General features: G+C 49.8%; 3 long non-coding RNA genes across 3 annotated transcripts; all 3 read right to left on the reverse strand.

Annotated features, from left to right (window-relative positions):
• Positions 1-1,111: 1,111 nt before the first annotated feature.
• Positions 1,112-2,650, reverse strand: LOC142076480 (uncharacterized). The gene is made up of 2 exons (XR_012671190.1): positions 2,278-2,650; positions 1,112-2,162 (listed from the first exon to the last, which is right to left on the reverse strand). It is a non-coding gene; the product is annotated as an uncharacterized LOC142076480 (long non-coding RNA).
• Positions 2,651-11,848: 9,198 nt separating this feature from the next.
• Positions 11,849-13,386, reverse strand: LOC142076477 (uncharacterized). Its single transcript, XR_012671187.1, has 3 exons — positions 13,326-13,386; positions 13,190-13,242; positions 11,849-12,804 (listed from the first exon to the last, which is right to left on the reverse strand). It is a non-coding gene; the product is annotated as an uncharacterized LOC142076477 (long non-coding RNA).
• A 3,121-nt stretch (positions 13,387-16,507) lies between these two features.
• Positions 16,508-18,044, reverse strand: LOC142076479 (uncharacterized). The gene is made up of 3 exons (XR_012671189.1): positions 17,857-18,044; positions 17,226-17,347; positions 16,508-16,522 (listed from the first exon to the last, which is right to left on the reverse strand). It is a non-coding gene; the product is annotated as an uncharacterized LOC142076479 (long non-coding RNA).
• Positions 18,045-26,227: the final 8,183 nt, after the last annotated feature.

The raw sequence follows: 26,227 nt of genomic DNA on the forward strand, positions 1-26,227 counted from the left end.
AGTTGGAGGACTTCCAGACTACAGAGACGAACTTCCGGTATTGTGCTCTATGGTCCGGAACTCCTTCTCTATGGTCCGGCAGTCCTCCGGCTGTACTCTGTGGTCCGGAAGTCCTTCTCTATGGTCCGGCAGTCCTCCGGCTGTGCTCTATGGTCCAGAAGTCCGTCTCTATGGTCCGGCAGTCCTCCGGCTGTGCTCTATGGTCCGGAAGCCCGTCTCTATGGTCCGGCAGTCCTCCGGCTGTGCTCTATGGTTCTAACGGTTCTCTCTGTGGTCCAGACGTCCTCCAGCTGTGTGCAGTGGTAGCTTTTTTTATTCCCCAGAATGTGCATTCAATTTGTGTGCCTTTTTGTGTTGTGGGGGAAAAAAATTTTGCATCTTCTTTGTATAATTTGCTGCTTATTTTGCATGGTAACTAATTAATTAGTATTCTTAGAGGGAGTAAGGAATGCTTACTGTAGTCTTCGGGCTTTTTTGATTATTCAAATCAGAGATTACTCCCACTTGGAATACTAGTAATGTGTAGTCATGGTATAAGAAACAATTAAAAATAATAAATCTGGTGCAACAGTAGAAAATGGCACACACCCTGGGAGTAATTTTTTAAAAATACTATTATTTTGTAATCTATTTGTCTTAGTTACTCCCAGGAAGCATGCCATTTTCTACTGCTACTATTTACATTTTAAATAGCAAACACACACAAAAAAAAAACACCACAAAAGCCCAAACACCAAGACTGATGTGCACAAAAAAAAAAAACCCACAACCGCCAAAGACCAAGACTGACACGCACAAAAAAACCAAAACCCCCAAAGACCAAAACCAATGCATGCAAAAAAAAAACACACCCACACAACCCCCCAAGGCCAATACAGAAAATTCCCTCCTCCAACCCTACAGGAAACTCAAAAAAAACACCACACCAAGACACAAACAGAGAGAGACAACAAAATCAAAGACCAAAACAAAGCAAAACAACATCAATGACAAAAACCAGAGAGACAACATCAAAAGACACCAGACAGACACACAAAAAAAACCCCTACAGACAGAGAAAAAAAAAACCACCAGAGACAAACACAGACAAAAAAAACACAGGAGACACAAAACAGATCAAAGAAAATTTTATTTAAACTTTATTGCAAAATCATTTTCTTTTAAGATACCTTAGAACCCTATTAAGGAGTGGTTTAACTACCATAATTAGCTCTTTCTGCAATTAAGGTAATTGAACACAGCCATATTACCATTCCATCTTTACTGCCTAGTTTGATATTTTCCTTATGATACTACTCAGATACAATTCATGCCTGCTAGTGTCTTACTAAGATCAGTGTTTCAATTGGACATCATTTATGCCGAAGTAGTATTCTACATTTCTTTAAAACTACTCAAAGTAATTAAAAAACTTTACACAATTACTAATAGTTTAAATATACTTAGGAGCCAGTAATGCACATGCTTTCTTTTAACCTGTCAATAGCTACATTTATCTATAGGTATTGACAACTCTCCCTCTAATGACTAATTCTCATTTAAATTATCACATACAAACATTATTGCCATAATAGTCCTCAAGCAAGAGCTGTCAATGCCTGTAACAATTCCCCACCACCACCACCACCACCACCCTCCAATTGGCAATTTTGGTTAATAGGTATTAACAACACCCACTTAGTTTTGTACTTTCATTTGTTATTTCAGTTTTTACTGTGATTCCAATAGGGATACATTACTGCCTGTATTTGGTTTTTATAATTTTCAATTTAAAATTGGTCCATTGCTAATTCCAGTAGATTTTCCCATATTATTTTTTACATTTCAATTCTACAATATACTTGTACTACAGAGACAAAAATTACTCTCAGGTTGATCAAATACTTGCTACAATTACATTTATTCACTTCTCACTCTTTGAAATTCACTCTTTGAAATGCATTTGACCTCTAAAAATTCATCGTTACCTTTACAGTCGGCGCAAGTATTTAGTGCCTGTGATTCTATACCTAGTAGTCTTTTCCACGTTTCTCCCTCCCATTACATTCTCAGTCTATTGCTTTACATCTCTGTTTGCCTCTTCGAGGCGACATCGTCTCCACAATTGGGATTCCTAGGCAGAAAGTGACCGAGCTCCGCTCATCTCAATGGGCCCCCTACTTCTGTGCTTGCGCGCAAAAATAAAAAAAAAAATCATAAAGTGTCATTACATCAGAAACTACAAAGCCCCTCAAAAGAATTTACAATCCTAACAGTAAACAATAAAGTTTAGCCCACCTGCTTCACAAGCTGGTCCTCTTCAACACTGACAACCTGCTCCAAATTCCCCACACCCTTCAACTGCAAGATCATCAATCATCTTCCCATGACCATTCGCTACACAACATACCTCCCTGCAATGACAGGCAAATGCCACATTCCAGGACAGCGCTCCCCAGGAATGGTGTTCCCACAGGCCTTGAAAAAACTACCCTCTCTGCAAAAACTTCAGCCCGAGCCCAACCTCCACCCAAACATTGGCAATCAACTCCCTTACAGAGTTGCTGGGACCGGGGCAGGGGGGGAACACAACACACACACCCAACATACACACCCCTAGACGGGGGGGCAGGAGGGGTGGTGTGGAAATCCCTTGTCTAGGTTTTAATATAGTTTTTTTTGTAACTCTCTGAACACAAAAAAAACACTCAACTCCACACACAACCTGCAAAGAAACATAAAAAAACACCACATAATGAAACAAGGTTTATACATTCAAAACACACCGCTCATTCAGCTACCACACAAGCTACCCCTCACTCTTGCCGATCCATTCTGCGACCAGCCTGCCACAATGGGACATCACCCCGTGTCTGCGCCGCTCCCCAGGAACAGCATTCCCAGAGGCCTCAAAAATCACCCTGCCTGCAAAAACCCCGGCCCAAGCCTGACGTCTGCCCAGACATTGGCGATGAACGTCACCTTGCAGAGCGGCCGGGACCGGGGGAAAAAAAACCCCGGCTGGGGGGTAAAAAAAAAGAAAAATCCCCCAGCCGGGGTTTTTTTTTTATTATAATTTAAAAAAAAAAAATACTACTCTCAACATTAAATACAACCTGCGATAAAATACTTCACACATACAAGATTAGGCACATTGAAAAACTAACACTCATTCAACAACCACTTGCTTCACCCCTCACTCAAAACACCATTGTTTCACCACCCACCTGCCACGATGGCATATTGCCCCCATTCTAGACCCATCCCCGGAACTGTCTCGCCACACACTTCAAAGCAACATTGCCATTCCGTACAACTCCAAAGTTTCAGCCTTCTTAACAGCAAGCCGAGGAAGACGCTTCGCTACATTCACCGGGCCTGCTCCTTCTTCACTTCAATTTGGATGCTCTGGCAAGATGCGCTCGAGAATTTTCTCCACGGATCCAAATCACCCTGGGGCACCTGCAAAAAACTACAAAAGGGACTGTACACCCTGCTTAGCAATATCTACTGGCTATACAAAAAAACATCCCAGACAACCTCCCTCCAAACAGCCTGTGCTAATCAAAGCATGTAAAGCAAGTCACGTGGATGCTGACCGATAGCTTGACATGACTAAAAGCCTGTCTTGTTTTGCATATGCCTTCTAACTGCAGATGGAAAAAAAAACACACCAGATATTAAGCCCTACATAGACAAGTTAAGGCAAGTTCAAGATACAGTCCACTCGACTACCTTGCAAACTGCCACTCCCAAGAGGCCAGAGTGCAGCCTCTAGCACCCACAAAACACAACGAAAGTAACTGTGGCCGCTCTCTAGAGCAACTTGCCCAGAGATGGACTGTACAGTCTTTGCCTAAAGAATCTGGCCAGATCAACATATAACCATATCACCATAAAGCTATAATATATTTATTATTGCTACGCTCCCAGGCAGCGCAGCTCCAACCCTGACACACAGACAGAGACTGCACGCAGACGCCACAATGTGATCGTGAGACACGAGAAGACCACAAGCGAGAATGACTGCCGTAGGGAAGATGCCTCCAGCACAGAAGCCCTAAGGTGCCACAATGGCACAAATGCTCTATAGCGCCCCAGGAAAGAGAGTCAACTGCCACAGCCCATGAGAGAAAACTACCATCAAACCCAGAACGATGGATGCATGAGAAGCTGGGCTTTAAGACCGTTAAGGACACGGGGGTGAAACCTCTAAAGACAACTGTGGAAACAGAACTCCTGAGAGCAGAGCTGCTGGCACCACCTGGCTCACCGCCGCAAGAGATACCCCTCAGAAACATCTATGATGCAACGCTGACCAGGCATGTCCATGCTTGAAGCTACAACGGCAAGATAAGAAGGGCTCAACAGGCACTATGCTGATGAGACAATGCATTTGAGACCCTCGGGAGGGCTACCGAGGCATCTGCTGATCTTAAAGAGCTATGGAGACATCAAGGCCTGAGAAAACTATGGTAGAAGACACAGAAGAGAGTCCTCAGAAACTACACAACACCACAGACGCAGGCTGGAACTGCCAAGCCCGGCACACACCAGCATCATGCTGAAGAATAACCCGCTCCCTTTACACCTTCCCAAAAGGGACTGTTGCTGGACAGTTCTCTCCCCTACGCTAACTTCATAACTCCTTCCCGCGATTCCCAACCTTGTTCCCTCCCCAGCCCTGGTCCCTCAACTTAGTTTTCAGAGGGCCAGGGATCTCAATCCATCTTAAAAAAAAAAAGAAAACAAACCCAAAACACTAACTAGTATGTTGCTGCACTCACCTGGTTCCTCTTTATATGCAAAAAAAAAAACCACACCCACACCAAAAAAATCCCCACCAAACCACAAAAGTACTAGTATTCAGCATCACACTAGCCTCCTCCTCAAAAGCACCATAGTGCTCTGCTTACCTGCTCCACACTAATTCCAAAGTCAGATGCTGCAACTGTCACTCGTCGCACCCAAGATGTCAAGAGACACAAAGTTACCGTTGCGCTTGGGCGAAATTACCAGCCCCACGCTCCTCCTCGCCAGCACAGCTCCCGCAAAACCAAAAGGTAAATGGTTAACCGAGATGCCATGTCATACTTGCTTATTAAATGGTGACCCAGCCGACAACCTCCTCACCTTCTCCGACCGCTTCTCAGTGGGCAGCTATGCCCCTCTGAGGCTACCTGCGGCATGTGGAAAAACCCAAACTAAAAGCACAGCCTGCCTGCAGCAATTCTCATCTTCCCCACCTTTACCTTGGCCTTTACCTGCACACCCAGCCCCCATCATTTGCAGCTGCCATGTTGAAGCTTGTGTACCACCTGTAACGCCCAAACAGCAGGTAAAGCTTATAACTTCACCGACAATACACACCTGAAAAGTAACTGCTACTTCAGTCCACGAGTCATTGCTCAACTTGCCTGAGTCAACTCCCATGCCCATATCCCACTTGCCTCATTGCTTTGCATCTTTGGGAAAAAAAAACCACAACATTATGCAGTCATACAACCAACAAGACTCACCTTCCCTCCAACACCAAAGGCTGACGCGCTTTAATCACAGAATCACAGAATACCAAGTTGCAAGGGACCTCACGGATCATCCGGTCCAGCCTTTCTTGGCAAAAGCACGGTCTAGACGAGATAGCCCAGCACCCTGTCTGGCCAAATCTTACAAGTGTCCGATGTTGGGGAATCTGCCGCTTCCCTGGGGAGATTATCCCAATGGCTGATTGTTCTCATTGTGAAAAGTTTTCCTCTTGTGTCCAATCGGAATCTCCTCAAGAGTAACTTGTACCCATTACCACTCATCTTTTCCATGTGACTCCTTGTAAAAGGGGAGTCTCCATCATCTCTGTAACCACGATTTACCTACCGGAACATGGTGATGAGGTCTCCCCTAAGCCTTCTTTTCTCAAGACTACACACAATTCTCTCAGCCTTTCCTCATGTATCAGGGTTCCCAGTCTTTTGATCATATTTGTGGCCCTTCTCTGGACCCTCTCCAGCCTGTTCACATCTTTTTTTGTATAATGGGGACCAACACCACACACAGTATTCCAGGTGTGACCTGGTGAGCGCCGAGTAGAGGGGGATGATGGCTTCTATATCTCTGCTGGTGATGCCCTTGTTGATGCAATCCAGCATCATCTTGGCCTTCTTTGCTGCAGCAGCACACCGTTTGCTCAGATTTAGCTTGTTCTCCACCGGGACCCCCGGGTCCCTTTCCACAGCTGCTCCCCAGCTGGATAGTTCCCAGCCTGTACCGCACTCCTGGATATGCTTTCCTAGGTGCAAGACCTAACTTTTGACTTTGTTGAACTTCATAAGGTTCTCATTAGACCATTCTTCCAGCCTATCCAAGTCTTCCTGCAGAGTGGCTCTCTGCTCCAAAGCGTTCGCTTGCCCACTCAGTTTGGTATCATCATCAAGCTTCATCAGGGTACGCTCGATCCCATCATCCACATCACTTATGAAGATATTTAACAGTGTTGGGCCCAATATCGATCCCTGGGGGATCCCGCTTGTGACAGGTTGCCAGTTTGAAAAGGAGCTATTTACTACCACCCTCTGGGGGTTGCCTGTCAGCAAGTTCCCCACCCACCAAACAGACCGCTTGTCTAGACTGTAACACATCACTTTCTCTAGGAGGCTGTGGGAAACCATATCAAAAGCCTTGGAGAAATCCAGGACCATGTCCACCGCTCGCCCCACATCAACCAAGCAGGTCACTTTGTCATAGAAGGCAATCAGGTTTGTCAAGCATGATCTGCCCTTGGTGAATCCATGCTGGCTTTTCCCAATCATGTGCTTCATTGGACTTGTGGTACCACACAGGAGGATTCAATCCACAGCTTTCCCAGGGACTGAAGTATGACTGATGGGCCTACAATTTCCTGGATCCTCCTTTATGCCCTTCATGTAGATGGCGTGACATTAGCCTTCTTCCAGTCTTCTGGGCCATCACCCAATCTCCACAACTTCTCAAAGATTATGGAAAGCAGCCTTACCACAACCTTCTTACGGTGCTACACTCGCCTCCTCTGTCACTCTTTGGTGTATGGCTCCTTCCTAGGTATCTGCAAAAACAATAATATCAAACAAGTCACCCGGTTGCAGAGCAATAGCTTAACAATTCCAAAAGTCTTGTTTCCATTTAAGAATCAATCTGCTTCACTACCCCTGAACAGCCCCTCCCACACGGCTCGGCTCATCCCCATAAAACACCATTGCAAGAGCTGTCCACACAGCCTGCCAACAGCTACTGAGTCCGAGATGACTGTACAACCGTTGCCTCGACGGTCTAGGCATATCAACATATTAGCCATAGACTTTTATGGCTATTCCACCTATCCCTGACTCTACACCCTCGGGCAGGGCAGCTCCTAGCCACACACACATGCACAGACCAACACTACATGGAACCCTACAAACAACATGGCTTAAAGAGGAGCGAAAACTCTTGGCAAGAAGAATGACACCCGGATGGAAGACACCGCTTGGCAAGACGACGCATGGGACTGCGACAGTGATGTGAGGAGGCTCTGTGGCAACCCCAGAAAGAGTAGAACGTCACGGCCCGTGACAAGAAGTTATTCTCAAAACTGAGAGGATGTACAAGCAAGAAGCCTGGCCTCAAGACCTAAGAGCGTAAGGATGCAGGGAAGAAATCCCAGTCCACGAAAAGAGACGGCTAGAGAGCAGAGCTGCTCACGCAGCCGGGAAGGATGCCGCAAAAGAGGACCGTCTGGAAACTTCGAGACACGAGACCGATCCACGCTTTCAGCTTGTAACGCAAGGAAAAAGCGCCCTATTGGCGCTATGCCAACGAGTACAGGCATTCAAGATCCTAGAGATGGCGCTGGAGGCTTGTGCTGTGCTCCTCGAGCACAAAGAGGACATTGAGACTTAAGGAAGGCCTAAGACACAGAAGACAGACCACACAAACTACACAACAACAGACACAGGCTGGAACTGCCCTGCCTGGCTCACGCTAACATCATGCTGATAAGTAACCTGCTCCCTTTATCTGCCCAAGGGGGACTGTCCCTGGACAGTCCTTTGCCCTAACTAACTTTAAATGCACCTTCCTGCCGTTGCCAATCTTGTCTCCCTGCCCCCTCCCCAGCCATCGTCCCTCAACTCAGCTTTCAGAGGGCCGGGAGGTCTGAATCCATCCTTGACAAAAAACACATTGGCTAGCTGATATTTTCCTGCAGTCACCAGGTTCCTCTTCAGGATCTGGAAAAAAAAACACCAACCAACACACACACCAGCAGTAAGCATCATGACAGTAGACGCCACTCTCTTCCACAACACCCTCATCCTCACAAGAGCCCTGGCATTGGACTTGCCTGTTCCACGCCGATTCCAGAGTGGGACACTGCGGCCGCCATTACTTGTGACACCTAAGATACCAAGACACACAAAGTTAACATTGCGTTTGTGAGAAATCACCAGTCCCATGCTCCTCCTCTCTACCCCCCAGCTCACCTCAAATGCTCATCCAATTCCAAAGGCGGCCCACACGGCACCTGCAAAACCACAGAGAAACACTTTGCTGAGTTGCCGTCTAATACTTTAGACGCCAACCTGGCCCACAACTGCCTCACCTTCTCGGACCCCTTCGTCAGCATGTGGCGGCGGCGTCCCTCCAAGCCTGCGTGCGGCACCTGCAGAAACCCAAGCGAAAAGGCACGTGCTGAGATACTGCCTGAAACTGCAGCCTGCCCACAGTGTTTCCTATCACCCTCTCATTGACCTTGGCCACTCAGCTGTCCAGCCTCTATCATTTTGGGTTGCAACATTGAGGTTTGTGCACCACCTGTAAGAGACCCAAAGAACATGGGTTGCTTATAACTTCACCAGCAATACAACACCTGAAGCATAACCGCTCCTTCAGCTCACCAATCACCGCCCACCTTGGCCGAGTCAGCTCCAGTGCCCATATCCCACGGTCCTCCTCCCTTTGCACCTTCAAATAAAAAAAAAATACAGTAGTGTAGTCATATAGCCACCAGTCACATCTTCCCTCTAATACCACCCATCAATCCTCCTTCTTTTAGTGCTCTGCTCATCCCTCTACATCTGCAAAAACAATATTGAATGAGTCACTCGGATGCAGAGCGATAGCTTAACAATTGCAGAAGACTTGTTTCCATGCAGGAATACTATCTAGAATCCAACTATACTTCCTGCCATTAAACAAATTTTATAACTCAAACATTAAGTCATACACATGCAAGCCTTAACGCCTTTGAGATTCAATTTCCTTCACTAACCCTGCACAGCACCTCACACATGGCTCAGCTCATCCCCATAAAACGTTATCAAAAGAGCTGTCCATGCAGCCTGCCAACAGCTACTGAGTCTGAGATGACTGTACAGCCTTTGCCTCAACAGTCTAGGCATATCAACATATTAACCATAGACTATTATGGCTATTCCACCTACCCCCGACTCTACACCCCCAGGCATAGCAGCTCCAAGCCACACACACACACACGCACAGACCAACACTACATGGAACCCTACAAAAAATGCACCTCAAAGAGGAGAGAAAACTCTCGGCAAGAAGAATGACACCCAGATAGAAGATACTGTCGGGCAAGACAACCTGTGGGACCATAACGGTGACGTGAGGAGGCTCTGTGGCAACCCCAGAAAAAGGAGTAGAACCTCACGGCCCGTGACAAGAAGATACTCTCAAAACTGAGAGGATGGATGTGCAAGAAGCCTGGCCTCAAGGCCTAAAAACCTAAGGATGCAGGGAAGAAATCCCAGTCCGTGAAAATGGACAGCTGGAGAGCAGAGCTGCTCACGCAGCCAGGAAGGATGCTGCAAAAGATGACCATCCGGAAAGTTTGAGACACGAGACTGATCCACACTTTCAGCTTGTAATGCAAGAAAAGAAGTGCCTATCAGGTGCTATGCTGATGAGTGAAGGCATTCAAGGCCTTAGGGATGGCACCCATGCCCCTCAAGCGCAAAGAGCAATGAGGACATCGAGACCTGAGGAAGGCCTAAGACACAGAAGACAGACCACACAAACTACACAACAGACAGGCTGGAACTGCCCTGCCCAGCGTCATAGTGAAGAGTGGCCAGCTCCCTTTATCTGCCCAAAGCAGACCGTTCCTGGACAGCCCCCTGCCCTACACTACCTTTAAAACCCCTTCATGCAATTGCCAACCTTGTCCACTAAGCCTTATCCACTAGCTCCCCCTGATTCCTCTCCAGCACCAGTGCCTCAAAACTTAGCTTTCAGATGGCCAGGAGACGGAATCCATCCTCAACATGGAAAACCAGTCAGCCCACTGGATTAATCTTGCAGTCGCCAGGTTCCTCTTCATCACCTGCAAAAAACAAACACCAATGCATGCACAACAATGCCATCAGTCAGCATCACATCAGTCAACATGGACCTTTCCCCCAACATCCCTCACCTCAGACATGCTGTGGCATTCCGCTCACCTGCTGCACGCTGATTCTAGTATCAGAGGCTGCAGCTGTCATCGCTTGTGGCGCATATGGTACCAAGAGACACGAAAGCACCTGTCCTGTGCTCCTCCTTTCTGCTACTCAGCTCACCTCAAACACTCATCCAGTTCCAAAGGCAGCCCGCTCAGCACCTGCAAGATCAGGGAGAAGCATCATGGAGAAGATTCACAGAGTTGCTATGTAATACTTTGCTACGAGATGCCAACCCGGCCCACAATTGCCTCACCTTCTCAGGCCCCTTGTCAGCACACAGCAGCAGCACCCCTCCAAGTCTGCATGCAGCACCTGCAGAAACCCAAGCAAAAAGGCACATGCTGAGATACTGCCCGAAACCGCAGCCTGCCCACACCAATTCGTGTCTCACACTCCTTTACCTTGACAGCCCTCCCACCTGGCCTCTGTCAGCTTTGGTTGCCACGTTGATGTTTGTGCACCACCTGTAGACCCAAACAACATGCATTGCTTATAACTTCACCATCAATACAACACCTGAAAAATAACCGCTAATTCAGCCCACCAATCACCACTCACCCGCTCGCCTTACCCAAGTCAGCTCCGGTGCCTATATCCCACATTGCTCTTCACTTTGTCCCTTCAAATTAAAAAAAGAAAACCACTGTAATGTAATCATATAGCCACCAGTCACATCTTCCCTCTAATACCACACACCAACCCATCTAGTTACAGCACTCTGCTCCGCTCTCCTCTGTCGCCCTGTGGTGCGCAGCTCGTCCCTCTGCATCTGCCAAAAACATAATGATCGAACGAGTCACAGGGTTGCAGAGCAATAGCTTAACAATTCCAGAGGACCTGTTTCCTGTTAAGAACACCATCTAGAATCCAAACAAACATACATCCTGCCGTTAAAAAAAAAAAACAAACCCAACCGACAACGTTGAAGCCCCACACATACAACACCTTTGAGATTCAATCTGTTTCACTACCCCTGAACAGCCCCTCCGACACAACCCTGCTCATCCCCATAAAAGCTATTGAAAAAGCTGACCAAGCAGCCTGCCGATGGCTACTTGATCTGAGATGACTGCACAACCTTGGCCTCAACAGTCTAGGCATATCTACATATTAGCCATAGACTCTTGTCGCTATTCCACCTACCCCTGACTCTACACCCACGGGCAGGGCAGCTCCAAGCCAAACGCACACACGCACAGACCGACAGTACACGGAATGCTACAGACAACATGCCTCAAAGGCGAGAGAAAACTCTTGGCAAGAATGACAACACCCGGACAGAAGACGCCATCAGGCGAGACGACCCGCAGGACCATGACGGTGATGTGAGGAGGCTCTATGGCAACCCCAGAGAAAGAGTATAACGTCGTGGCCCATGACAAAAAGTTGCTCTCAAAACTGATAAGATGTACGTGCAAGAAGCCTGGCCTCAAGACCTAAGAGCGTAAGGATGCGGGGAAGAAATCCCAGTTCGCAAAAAAAGTGGATGGCTAGAGAGCAGAGCCGCTCAAGCAGCTGGGTAGGATGCCACAGAAGAGGACCATTGGGAAACTTCCCAGATGGGAGACGAATCCGCGCTTTAAGCTAGTAATGCAAGAAAACAGGCACCTGATTGTCACTATGCTGATGAGTACAGGCGTTCGAGACGCTCGGGATGGTGCCCAGGCACGTGCCGTGCTCCTCGAGCGCAAAGAGTAACATGGACACCAAGACCCGAAGAAGGCCTAAGGCGCAGAAGACAGACCACACAAACTACACAACAACAGACACAGGCTGGAACTGCCCTGCCTGGCCCACGCTAGTGTCATGCTGAAGAGTAGCCGTCTCCCTTTAACTGCCTGAAGCAGACTGTTCCTGGACAGCTCTCTGCCCTACACTGTCCTTAAAACCCCTTCATGGAATTGCCAACCCAGTCCCCTCCCTCACCCAGCGCCAGTGGCCCAACTTAGCTTTCAGACGGCCAGGAGTATCGATCCGTCCTCAACAAGGAAAACCACAATCATCCCACTGGATTAATCCTGCAGTCACCAGGTTCCTCTTCAGTATCTGAAAAAAAAAAAACCAACCAAACAAAAATCAATGCATGTACAACAGTGCCGTCAGTCAGCATCACATCGGCCAACATCAACCTTCCCACAACACCCGCCACCTCAGATGCGTGTGGCATTCCACTCACCTGCTCTGTGCTGATTCCAGAGTCAGACGATGCGGCTGTAGTCACTTATGATGCCTAGGGTACCAAAAGACACAAAATTACCGTTGCACTTGCCAGAAATCACCAGCCCCATGCTCCTCCTCTCTATTACCCAGCTCACCTCAAACGCTCAGCCAATTCCAAAGGCAGCCCCCACAGAACCTGCAAAACCAGAGAGAAACACCTCGCTGACTTGCCATATAATACTTTGCTATTAGACGCCAGCCCGGCCCACAACCGCCTCGCCTTCTTGGACCGCTCGTCAGCACACGGTGTCACCCCTCCGAGCCCGTGTGCGGCGCCTGCAAAAACACAAGCTAGAAGGCACATGCCGAGATACTGCTGGAAACCGCAGCCCATGCCGATCTCTGTGTCTTCCGCTCCTTTACCTGGACAGCTTGCCCATCCAGCCTCTGTCAGCTTGGGTTGCCACCCTGAGGTTTCTGCACCGCATGCAAGACGCAAACAACACAGATTGCTTATAATTACATCAGGAATAGAACACCTGAAGAATAACTGCTACTTCAGCTCACCAACCGCTGCTCACCTTGCCCAAGTAAGCTCCGGTGCCTATATCCCATGTTGCTCCTCGCTTCGCACCTTCCAGTTAAAAAAAACTTTACTATAATGTGGTCATATAGCCACCAGTCACATCTTCCTCCTAAAACCACACGCCAACCCACCTCGTTACAGCGCTCCGCTCTTCCATCACCCTTGGGTGTGCAGCTTGTCCCTCTGCATCTGCAAAACCAATATCATCAAACAAGTAACCCGGATGCACAGTGATAGCTTAACAATTCCAGAGGACTTGCTTCCTGTTAGGAATACCATCTAGAATCAAACTACAGCCTGCCATTAAACGAAAGATATAAATCAAACATTAAGCCCTATGCATACAAGCCTTAACACCTTGGAGGTTCCATCTGCTCAACTACCACTATAGCTCACTCTCCCACACAGCTCCAGTCATCCCCTCTGCACCTGCAAGACACTACAGAAATTGCTTTCCTCACCTGCTGCTGACAGCTACTCAGTCAAGATGACTGCACAACCTTTGCCTCGATAGTCTAGGCATATCAACATATTAACCGTAGACTCTTATCGCTGTTCTAACTACCCCTGACTCTACACCCACGGGCAGGGCGGCTCCAAGCCAAACGCACACACACACAGACCGACACTACACGGAACGTTACAAACAACACACCTCAAAGGTAAGAGAAAACTCTCGGCGAGAAGAATGACACCCAGACGGAAGATGTTGTCAGGCAAGACTACCCATGTCACAGTGACGTGAGGAGGCTCTACGGCAACCCCAGAGAAAGAGTAGAACGTCGTGACCCATGACAAGAAGTTACTCTCAAAACTGAGAAGACCTACACACAATAAGCCTGGCTTCGAGACCCAAGAAAGGTAAGGATGGAGGGAAATGATCCCAGTCAGCAAAAATGGAGAACTGTACAGTAGAGGTGCTCACACAGCCAGGAAGAACGCCGCAAAAGATGACCATCTGGAAAAATCCAGGATGCGAGAGCGATCCACGCTTTAAGCTAGGAACGCAAGAAAACAAGCACCCGATCGGCGCTACGGCGGTAAGTACAGGCATTCGAGGCCCTAGGAATAGCGCTCGAGACCTGAGGACGAATCTAAGACACAGAAGACAGACCACACAAACTACACAACAGGCTAGAACTGCCCTGCCCGGCACATGCTGGTGTCATGCTGAAGAGTAACCCGCTCCCTTTAACCGCCCAAAGGAGACTGTTCCTGGACAGCCCTTTGCCCTACAGGAAATTTAAATCCCCATTCCTGCAATTGCCAACCTTGGCCCCTGCCCCCTCGCCAGTGCCAGTCCCTCAACTTAGCTTTCAGAGAACTGGGAGGTCTGAATCTATCCTTGACAAAAAACAACTCATCTGGCTGATACTTTCCTGCAGTTACCAGGTTCCTCTTCATCATCTGCAGAAAAGAAATACCCGCAACACCAGCAGTAAGCATCATGACAGTAGACGCCAACCTCTTCCACAACAACCTCATCCTCAGAAGCACTGTGTCGTTCCGCTCACCTGCTCCACGTTGATGGCAGAGTCCGAGGCTGCGGCCGCTGTTATTTGTGGCACCTAAGATACCAAGAGACAAAATTACCATCGCACTTGTGCGAAATCACCGGTCCTGTGCTCCTCCTCTCTACTGCCCAGCTCACCTCAAATGCTCATCCAGTTCCAAAGGTGGCCTGCACGGCACCTACAAAACCAAAGACAAAAGCTTCATGGAGCTGCCGCAGGATACTTTCCTCTCGGACACTGACTGGGCTGACGCTCGCCTCACCTTCTCAGACCACTTGTCGAGGAGCCGCTTTGCTCCTCGGACGCTATGTGCGTCACCTGCAAAAATCAAAGCAACAAAGCAAATAACGCATGCCTCACTTGACTATCCTGCTTATCCTAGACCCGTTAATTAACTACAAGAATAACTCAAACCACCCACCGACATACAAAAATTACAGTTACTGCCAGATGACTCAAATATAAATAAAGACCGATTGGCCAAATGCCTAAAGAAGTACGGATAGCAAATGACCGTGGCTGGTGTAAGACAGACTCTTCCTTTATGGATAAATAACTCTGTGAGCTACAGCATGGAGAACCCCTCAGTAGACAGCATGCTCAAATGAGAACACTGACATATACGGGACAGTAGATTGGGCTGCCAGAAGCTACTTGCAGACAGAATGCTACTACTAGATAACATTCCACTATAAAGTCTTAAACCAAAACTGCATAGTAGTTACAGGAGAGCTGAGTGCAGACAGATGCCAAATATGACTTGATGGTCACAAAATCTAATGAAGACAGGCACCAAAAGTCTAATAGAGACTGCTCAGAGCCAAATGCTTGATGAGAGATGCTTCTTGCAAAAATATGAGCTCGATGAGGAAAAGCCAAAGGTGATGCGGACCGAGCTATTAAAATCTCAATACAGAAGTACGCATTACTTCAGGTGGCGGGATGGTTCTGCCAGGTTGGTCTGACCCAAGCACTGGGTTCTAACACCTGTCCAGTGGTATACGTGATATCTCACAGCCTCCCATCTAATAGACAGCTCCCCAGTCCAGGACCCTGTTATACATGTCCCAGCCCCCCTCAGCCCCATGATGAAAATCAAACAGTGAAAATAAGGACTCTGCTTCATCACCTTGGCCTCCGAAAAAAGCTTGCTTCCTCTGCTGATTGTCGACACCAATATCCTCGAGCTGTTCCTTGAATGTGGGCTGACCCTTGGGTGCCTGTACTGCCAAAGGAAGAGAAAATAATTATGCTCTTTGAACACGCTCCATCATCCTCTTGTTCTTCACGAAATCAAAAGAAAACTATCCCGATCGCTACATTATAGAAGTTTGTGCAGGAGATGGCTGAGGCCATCCCCATAAATGGAAAACTCTGCTATGGCCCTGCTTTGCCTGTCAGCGACAGTGTCCACCATCGGGGTGCCACAAACCCCTTCATGAGTCGCTAAGAAAATCATACAATTAGTTAAAAACATCTGGCAAATAAGATATGACCTAAAACCATGTGTACCCCACCTTACCCCAAAACCAGTCAGACAGCTGGCTTCCTCCCACACAAAACTCAAATCTTCAACAAATAGACAGAACAGAACAACATTACATCAAACAGAACAAAATCCTTACCCTCTGACACGCTCCGAAAGGGATTAGTGCACCCACATAATATGTACTCACACTACCCACCCACGTACCGGCTTCCTCAGGGTCAGCCCTGTAAAGACGGGAGGAAGCCCGACTCTACCTCCCCGGGTGCCCCGGCATGCCACACCCCTCTCTGCCACTCCCATTGAGCAAAAACACTGGTGATGATATCTGGCAAAAAAAGAAGAGCAAAGACAGTCACAGGGACCTGCATGTCAAAAAATGACCTGACTTAACCTGCAGGAATAAACAAAAGAAGTCCTACAAAAAAAATTCTAACTAAAAAACCAGAAAATATTAAAAACCCATGAAGCTCAAAAAGACAGGACATTGTACCACACAGCAACCAAGACTGCTAGACAGATGAAGCCGTGAGGACAAGATGTCTGCCACAAAAACAGCTTGAGCCCAATTACCTATAAAGCCCTTTAGGGAATTACAGCAGCAGTCGGCCAATGGAAAAACCACGACGGTGTGATGTGGTGACTCAGAGATCTAAAATGGACACCCTTTCGCTACAGAAACTGATACTAAAACAAGAACAAGAGAACTGACGACTGACACTAGAGCAAACTTCATTGGATGCTTGAGGAAAAAGGCACAACTGGGAAAACAAAAAAAGCTTGTGTGTCCAGGACTGCAGTAAAGGAAACACCCTTGTCTGGAGATTGTTATGAGCACAAACACCACACATCTCCAAGAAATTCTAGGGAAGACAGCAACGCAAGCCTGTGCTGAAAATAAATGCCTAGCCAATACCACAAAGTAACAATGACTGTGACATCCAGAAGGATGCAAAAAATAAGTAAGTAAAAGGTACAGAAGTAAAGACCTCAGAGTTCTGGAGGATATATTTTGATGTACCTTAACATACCTAATGCTTTCCGAGATGAGACTTCTCTGACGTTCAGCCCTCTATGTTGTAATGCGGAGGCCCGGATGGTTTACTCTGCATCTCCCGTGACTTTGTTGTATCTCCCATCAGCTGCAGACAGACTAAAACAGAACAGACCTCATCAACACCCAAATCCAACTGCAAAACCCACCTCAGTAAGGCTCGTGAACACACCTCCCTTTCCCAGCCATCCCCTGGTCCCAGAATTTTAGAAACCCCTTCTCTTCTCCTCAACTGTCAGGGAAGGAACTCCACTCCTTCCTGACAGCTCCTGCTCTGTATTTGCACCCCTGAACCCCCTGTGTCGGCCGCTCCTCGGGAGCTGCTCTTCCCAGCTATGCCCAGTCTTCTGCAAGCACCTCCTGTCTTCCATCTTCCCACAGACTCTGATCTCTGCTACAGCCCCACAAAATAAGTGGGGTCCTGACGCTTATAATCTACGAGGGGCTGGCCGCAAGCTGCATTGGTTCTAGAGACAACATGATACTCTGTAGGCAATTGGGAAAGGCCATAAGCCGTTCCATACGCTGAAAGACACTATGTCTTACGTCCCTGCTACTTTCTTGAACAATGCTAGAACTCCATATGCAGATGCATACAAGATGCTCACCTCAACCCCTGCTAAATACTCTCACCATTGCTCCTATCAAGAGATGATGTCAACAGCTTCTGCAACATACAGCAAAGCTGGTGAAAAACAAGGTTCCATCTTCAATAAAGTCAGGAATTCTAAAACAATACAATGCACCTGGAATAAAATAAAAACCAAAACCATATTATTAAACCATCTTTCCACCTCTGAACACCAAATACAAACCTACTGACCTGGAAAAAAAACCCCAACACATACAAGTGTACTTTCTTCTACACATGTAGCTGAACCTTGACTTGTCCTGAAGCCCTTAGCTTAAACAGACACCTCTGCTTCTCTAAATATCAAAACATGACTACCCAAATAGCTTAGACAGCTCAAAAGCTACCTCAAAAGTGGCAATCAGCTGAAGGAACAGCAGACCACCACCTCCAGAGAAGCCCAGCAGCAGAATGAGCTGCCTGAGGAGAGGCTGTACCTCATATACCCCGGGCCCCGCCCACCACCCTTCCCACAATCACCTGGCAAGGGGGAGGAGCGAACCACCAGAAGGGATAAAGGCAGCCAGAGGAGCAGCAGGGAGTTTTCTCACCTGCCTGAAGTTTACAGCATACAAAGCACCAAACAGAGGAAGCCCCCCTTATAGCAAACGACCATACCTGCTCTTTTACTACAACTGCATCTATTGCATCAGCAATGTGACCAGGTAGGGACTTAAACTTAATTTTTCTGGGGCGCAGATAGAAAAAGATAGATGTCATACTAAGCTATGCAGGAAAGTAGATCATTCAATGCAATAAAAATATCTTTAAGAATTATGTGCTTTGGTTTCCTGTAAGAACCCCTTCTCAAAAATATCTCTAGATGCAAAGCAAATTATTTGATGTAAATCACCAACAATTCAGAGACCCCCCAGGGGCACCTAGAGACGCCCTGGAGCAAACCAAGAACCCCCAGAAGCACCCCAAGACCCTCAGGAGCATCCTGTGGGCACCCAGGACACCCAGGAGCACCCCAAAAACACCAGAAGCACCCCATGAGCACCCAGAGATCCCCAGGGGATCCACGAGGGCACTCAAGAGACACAAGGACTCCCCAAAGACCCCCCAGGAGCACCCCATGGGCACCCAGAGACCCCCAGGAGCAACCAAAGACCCTAGAAGCATCCCACAGGCACTCAGAGACCACCAGGACTGCCCCAAGGGCACCCAGAGATCCCCAGGAGCAGCCCAAGGGCACTCAGGAGACACAAGGACTCCCCAAAGACACCCCAGAGGAACCCTAAGGATACCCAGAGACACCTAGAACACCCCAAGACCCCCAGGAGCACCCCAAGACCCCCTGGAGCATCCTGTGGGCACCCAGAGACCTCCAGGAGCACCCTAGGAACCCTAGAAGCATCCTGTGGGCACCCAGAGACGCCCAGGAGCACCCCAAGCCGCCTAGGAGCACTCCAGGGGCACCCAGAAATCCCCAGAAACACCCAGATGGCACGCAGGAGCACCCCAGGGGCAACCCAAGGCTACCCAGAGCCACGTAGAACAACCCAAGACCCCCAGGAACACCCCATGAGCACCCAGAGACCCCCAGGAGCACAACAGGAATGCCCAGAAGCACCCCAAGACCCCCGGAAACACCCCATGGGCACCTAGAGAACCCCAGGAGCACCCCAAGACCCCCCGGAAACACCCCAAGAGCACCTACACACTCCCAGGAGCACGAAGAACTCCCAGAAGCACCCCAAGACCCCCGGAAACACCCCATGGGCACCTGGAGAACCCCAGGAGTACCCCAAGACCCCCCTGGAACACCCCAGGAGCACCTAGACACTCCCAGGAGCACGAAGAACTCCCAGAAGCACCCCAAGACCCTCAGGAGCATCCTGTGGGCATCCAGAACCCCCAGGAGTCCCCCAAGAGCACCCTAAGAGCAACGCAAGAACACGAGGAACATCTTGTGGGCACTCAGAGACACCCAGGAGCACCCCAAGTCTCCCAAAGAATCGTATGGGCACACAGAGACCTCCAGGAACACCTTAGGAGCATTCTAAGGGTACCCAGAAACACCTAGAACGCCCCAAGACCCCAAGGAACAACCCATGGGCACCCAGAGACCCCCAGAAGCACAATAAGAACCCCAAGAAGCACACCAAGACCACCAGGAGTGCCCCCGGCGCGCAACCAGAGCGCCCCATGAGCACCCCAAGGACAGCCAGGAGCCCCTTAGGAGACCCGAAGACACCCCAAAGACCCCCCAGCAGCACCCCAAGACCTCCCAGGAGCATCCCAGGGGCACCCCAAGGCTACCTAGACATGCCTAGAACAACGAAAGACCCCCAGGAACACCCCATGGGCACCCAGAAACCACCAGGAGCACAACAAGAACATCCAGCAGCATCCCAAGACCCCCAGAAGCATCCTGTGGGCACCCAGAGACCCCCAGGAGCATCCCAAGAGACCCAGGAGCACCCCATGGTTGCCTAAAGACTCCCAGGACCACACCAAGACCCACAGAGCATCCTATGGGCACCCAGAGACCCCCACGATCACCCCAGGAGCAGTCCAAGGGTAGCCGGAGACACCTAGAAGACCCCAAGAAACAACCCATGGGAACCCAAAGACCCCCAGGAGTACAAGAAGAACACCGAGAAGCACACCAAGACCACCAGGAGTGCCACAGGAGCAGAATCAGAGCCCGAGGAGTGGAACCAGAGCCCAAGAAGCAAAACCAGAGCCCCAGGAGCGGAATTAGCGTCCCAGGAGTGGAACCAGAGCTCGAGGATTAAAACCAGAGCCCGAGAAGCAGAACCCGAGCCCAAGGGATGGAACCAGAGCCCGAGCAGTGCAATCAGAGACCCAGGAGCGGGACCAGAGCCCAAGCACCAGAACCAGGACCCGAGGATCAAAACCAGAGCCCCAGGAGTGGAACTAGAACCCAGGCAAAAAAACAGAGCCCGAGCAGCGGAACCAGAGCGCCAGAAGTGGAACCAGAGGCCTAAGAGCGGAAACATAGCCTCAGGAGCAGAACCATAGCCTGAAGAGCACAACCAGAGCCCAGGCAGTGCAACCAGAGCCCGAGCAGCGGAAATAGAGCCCCAGGAGCGCAACCAGAGCCTGACCAGCGCAACCAGAGGCCAAGCAGCGGAATCAGAGCCCGAGCACTGCAACCAGAGCCCCAGGAGTGCAACCAGAGCCCGAGATGCGGAGCCAGAGCCCCAGCAGCGGAGCCAAAGCCCCAGCAGTGGAAATAGACACCCAGGAGCAGAACAAGAGCCCGAGCAGAGCAACCAGAGCCCAAGCAGGGCAACGAGACCTCGAGAAGTGCAACAGAGGCCCAGCAGTTGAACCACAGTCCAAGGAACAAATCCAGAGCACGCGGAACAAAACCAGGGACAGATGAAAAAAACCAGGGCCTGAGCAACAAAACCAGAGCCCATGGAACAAAACCAGGGCCCGAGGAACAAAACCAGGGCCCGAGGAACAAAACCAGGGCCCGAGGAACAAAACCAGGGCCCGAGGAACAAAACCAGAGCCGGTGGGAGAAAACCAGAGCCCGAGGAAGAAAACCAGATCCCAGGAAAAAAAACAGGGCCCGCAGAACAAAACCAGAGTCCGCGGGAGAAAAGCAGAGTCCGCGGGAGAAAAGCAGGGCCCGAGGAACAAAACCAGAGACCGAGGAAGAAAACCAGAACCCCAGGGACAAAACCAGAGCCCGCGGGAGAAAACCAGAGCCCGCGGGAGAAAACCAGAGCCCGCGGGAGAAAACCAGAGCCCGCGGGAGAAAACCAGGGCCCCAGGAACAAAACCAGAGAGCGTGGAACAAAACCAGGGCCCGCGGCAGAAAACCAGAGCCCGCAGGAGAAAACCAGAGCCCGCAGGAGAAAACCAGGGCCCCAGGAACAAAACCAGGGCCCCAGGAACAAAACCAGGGCCCCAGGAACAAAACCAGGCTTCCGTAGAACAGAACCAGGCTTCCGTAGAACAGAACCAGGCTTCCGTGGAACAGAACCAGGGCTCGCGGAAGAAAAGCAGGGCCCGTGGAAGAAAAGCAGGGCCCCAGGAGCAGAACCAGGCTTCCGTGGAACAGAACCAGGCTTCCGTGGAACAGAACCAGGCTTCCGCGGGAGACAACCGGAGCCCGCGGGAGAAAACCAGAGCCCGCGGGAGAAAAACCAGAGCCCGCGGGAGAAAAAACAGAGCCCGCGGGAGAAAACCAGGGCCCGCGGGAGAAAACCAGGGCCCGCGGGAGAAAACCAGGGCCCGCGGGAGGAAAAACAGGGCCCGCGGGAGGAAAAACAGGGCCCGCGGGAGGAAAACAGGGCCCGCGGGAACAAAAAGATTTGACGTGCTTGACCTTGACGGCACATTTGTGCAAGACAGGGTCAAGGAATGGGGCATCCTCGGGGTCGCTGAGCCATGGCTGTGCTGGGGACACGCCAAAAACATGCCTCAGCACCAGAAAAACACACTTCAACACACAAAAACACACCTCAATGCGCTTAAAACACACATTTCTGCATCTCAATGCACTTGAAGTATGTCTTTACAGGCCAAAACATGCCTTGATATGCTTAAAATGTGTCTACACGTTAAAAACATGCCTTGACACACTTACAACATGCCTTCACTTGTTAAAACATGAATCAATGCACTTAAAACATGCCTTTACATGCTAAAAACATGTTTACATGCTAAAACATGCCTCGGTGCACTGTAAAAATGCTTTTACATGCTGAAACACGCCTCAATGTGCCTAAAACACGTTTACAAACTAAAAACATAGCCTGACATGCTTAAAATAGGCCTTTACATGTTAAATACATGCCTTGATGCACTTAAAACATGCCTTTACATGCTAAAGCATGCCTCCACATGCTAAAAACATGCATTTACATGCTAAAAGCATGCTTTGATGTGTTTAAAACATCTTTACATGCTAAAACATGCTTCAATGAGCTTAAAACACACCTTTTCAAGCTAAAAACATGCCTCTGCACAAAAACATGCCTTGACATGCAAAAATGTGCTTTGACATAATTAAAACACGACTCTGACACACTAAAAACACGCCTTGACATGGTAAACGTATGCCCCAACATGATAAAACCAGCCTCAAAACACCCTAACATCCAGAAAACATGCCTCAACACCAAAACCACAGCCCAACATGCTATAATCACACCTTGACACACTAATAACACACCAGTAGGCACCATGTTGTGACATGGGGATATTGCAGGGTGACCTGGGGGCCCTGGACCAGGATTTGGGGCATTTTAGGGTAATTCGGGGGGGGGCTTAGGGGTCCCAAGGCAAATTAGAGCCATTTTGGGACAATTCAGGAGGGGATTTGGGGTCCCCAGAGCAGAATTTGAGATATGTGGGGCAAATCTGGTGGGATTTGGAGTCCCTGGGCTGCAATTAGGGACAATTCTGGAGGGATATGGGGTCCCAAGGCAGAATTTGGGGCATTTAGGGGCAATTCTAGGGGGATTTGGGGTCCCCAGCACAGTATTTGGGGCATTTTGGGAATATTCTGGGATGATTTGGGGACCCTAGCACAGAATTTGGGGCATTCTGGGGCAATTCTGGCAGGATTTGGGGTCCCTGGAACAGATATTGGGGCATTTAGGGCCTCGGGGACGCACTTAGGAGCATTTTAGGGCCATTCGGGGGGGATTTGGGGGCCCCAGACTTGAATTTGGGGCTTTTGAGGGGCAATTTTGGAGGAATTTGAGGTATTTGGGGGCAATTCTGGGGGGAATTGATATCCCCAGGGCAAATTAGGGGCATTTGGGGGCAATTCTGGGGGGCTTTGGAGTCCCTAGGACACATTTTGGGGTTCTTCTGGTGGGATTTGGCTTCCCTGGGCTGCAATTAGGAGCAATTCTGGGGAGATTTAGGGCCCCTGGAACAGAATCTGGGGCATTTTGGAGGAATTTGAGGTGATTCTGGAGAATCTGGGGCATTGTGGGGCCGTTCCAAGGGAATTTGGGGTCCCCAGGGCAAGTTATGCGCATCTGGGGGCAATTCTGGGGGGATTTAGGGCACCTGGAGTCAATTTTGGAGTATTTCGGGGCAATTCTGGGGGGATTTGGAGTCCTGGGATTCCGTTGGGGTGATTCCAGGGGGATTTAGAGTCCCTGAAGTTCATTTGGGGGGATTTTGGAGCAATTCTGGGGGGATTTAAGGCATTTGGGGGCAATTCTGGCGGAATTTGGGGTCCCTGGATCAGAATTTTGAGCATTTTGGAGCGATTCTAGGGGGACTTTATGTCCCCATCACAAATTAGGGGCATTTTTTGGCAATTCTGGGGGATTTAGGGCCCCTGGAGTCCATTTTGGGGTATTTTGGGGCAATTCTGAGTGGATTTGGGGTCCCTGGAGTGCATGTTGGGGGTATTTATGGGGGGATTTAGAGCCCCCGAGGTCCATTTGGGGGGATTTTGGGGCAATTCCAAGGGGATTTGTGGCTTCTGGGGTGCATTTAGGAGCATTTTAGGGACATTCTCAGGGGATTTGGTGTCCCCAGACCAGAATTTTGGGCTTTATGGGGCAATTCTGGGGGGATTTGAGGCATTTTGGGGCAATCCTGGGAGGATTTGGGGTCCATGCATCAGAATTTTGGGCATTTTGGGGCAATTCTGGGGGGAATTGGTGTTCCCAGAGCAAATTAGGGACATTTGTGGGCAATCCTGGGGGGATTTGGGTACCCCAGCACAGAATTTGGGGCATTTTGGGGCAATTCTGGGGGGATTTGGGATCTGCAGAGCAGATCTAGGGCCATTTTGTGGTAATTCTGAATGGATTTGGAGTCCCCAGCCCAGAATTTGGGGCATTTTGGGGCTATTCCAAGGGATTTAGGACCTGGGAGGGGACCCAAGCATCCAGCTCCCCACTCACACCAACCCAACACCTCCCTGGATGCCTGGGTCCCACCTTGGCCACCCGTCCTTGCTCCAGCACCAGCTCCTGGGTCTTGATGTTCTTGTGTTCCTGCTCCTTCTCCTGTCATTTCTTGTGCCAGTAACAGATGTCCAGCGTGGGGCCCTTCTCTGGGGGAGAAGGGGGTCACAGGGAGACCCAGGCATCTGGGAGAAACCCCTGCCCCCACCCTGTCACCCCTCTGGTTCTGGGATCCCCCTCACCAAGGAGTCCGGGCATCCGGGCACACACCCCCAGAAAGGGACCCAGGCGTCCGGGACCCCTATTTCTCCCCCCTCAATCTCAACCAGAGCCCCCCCAACCCCCTAAAAGGGGACCCAGGCTCCCAGGCCCCCCGGTCCCCCAAGAAGGGATCCCAACACCCACCCCTCCCTGCCAAAAGGGGACCCAGGCATCCCCATAGAAGCCACTCAGGTATCCCAGACCCCCTATTTCTCCTTCTCAAGATCAACCCAGGCCCCTCAAAACCCCTCCCCAAGAGGGACCCAGGCATCTGGGACCCCCCAAAAAGGGACCCAGGTGTCCAGGGACCCCCCCCAAAAAAGGGACCCCAGCACCTAGGCTCACCCCGGCCCCGCAGGCAGTACCACTCCCGAATGGCCTTGGCCGTCTTCTCAGTGATGTTGACGCAGTCGCCTTGGAACCACTCATTGCAGTTGTTGCACCCGCTGCGGGGGAGGGGAGCACCTCAGCCAAGGGACCCAGACGCCCGGGACCCCCCCACCCTCCCACATAAGGGACCCAGGTGTCTTAAGAAGCCCCGTAAAGAGGAACCCAGTAATCCAGGGGGGACCCAGGCATCAAGGACTCCTCCACCCTAACGGACCCAGGCATCCGGGAGCCCCCCACCCTCCCCCATAAGGGACCCAGGCATCCAGTAGAGGCCCCAGGAGTCCGGGGAAGGGACCCAGGCATCCGGGGAAGCCCCATAAGGAGGAACCCAGGAATCAGGGGGACCCAGGCATCTGGGGAGGGGACCCAGGCACCCGAGGCTCACGTGCGCTTCCCGCAGGTGTATGCACTCTTCTGTGATGTCCAGACCAGGTCCTCTAGTCTGGTGTACTGTGTAATGGCCCGTATAACGTGGGACTGAAACCAAGAACTTCTGACAGACTAGCACAGACTTTTGAAAAATGTATCTAACCTTGATCCAGCCAGGATACACAGATTTCATTTCACTTCCATGGTTCACTTTATCAACAAGGGCCAAATTTAAATAAAATGCAGAAGTCACAAGAATTCAGTCCTCAGGCAGTGAAAAGAAATCTGAGAAACTGTTCAGGAAACTATTCTCTTGAAACAAATGCATTTTTCATGAAGCAAAATGAGAAAATAGTATTTGCTGTTGGGAACTTTGAACTGTCTTTGCCCTTATCCTCAGAATATTCAAAGAAGCAGATGCATTCACCCAACAGCATCATCAATTTCGGGCACTGGAATAAAAAC

This window comes from Calonectris borealis, unplaced genomic scaffold (assembly GCF_964195595.1).
Source record: "Calonectris borealis unplaced genomic scaffold, bCalBor7.hap1.2 HAP1_SCAFFOLD_53, whole genome shotgun sequence".
Lineage (NCBI taxonomy): Eukaryota > Metazoa > Chordata > Aves > Procellariiformes > Procellariidae > Calonectris > Calonectris borealis.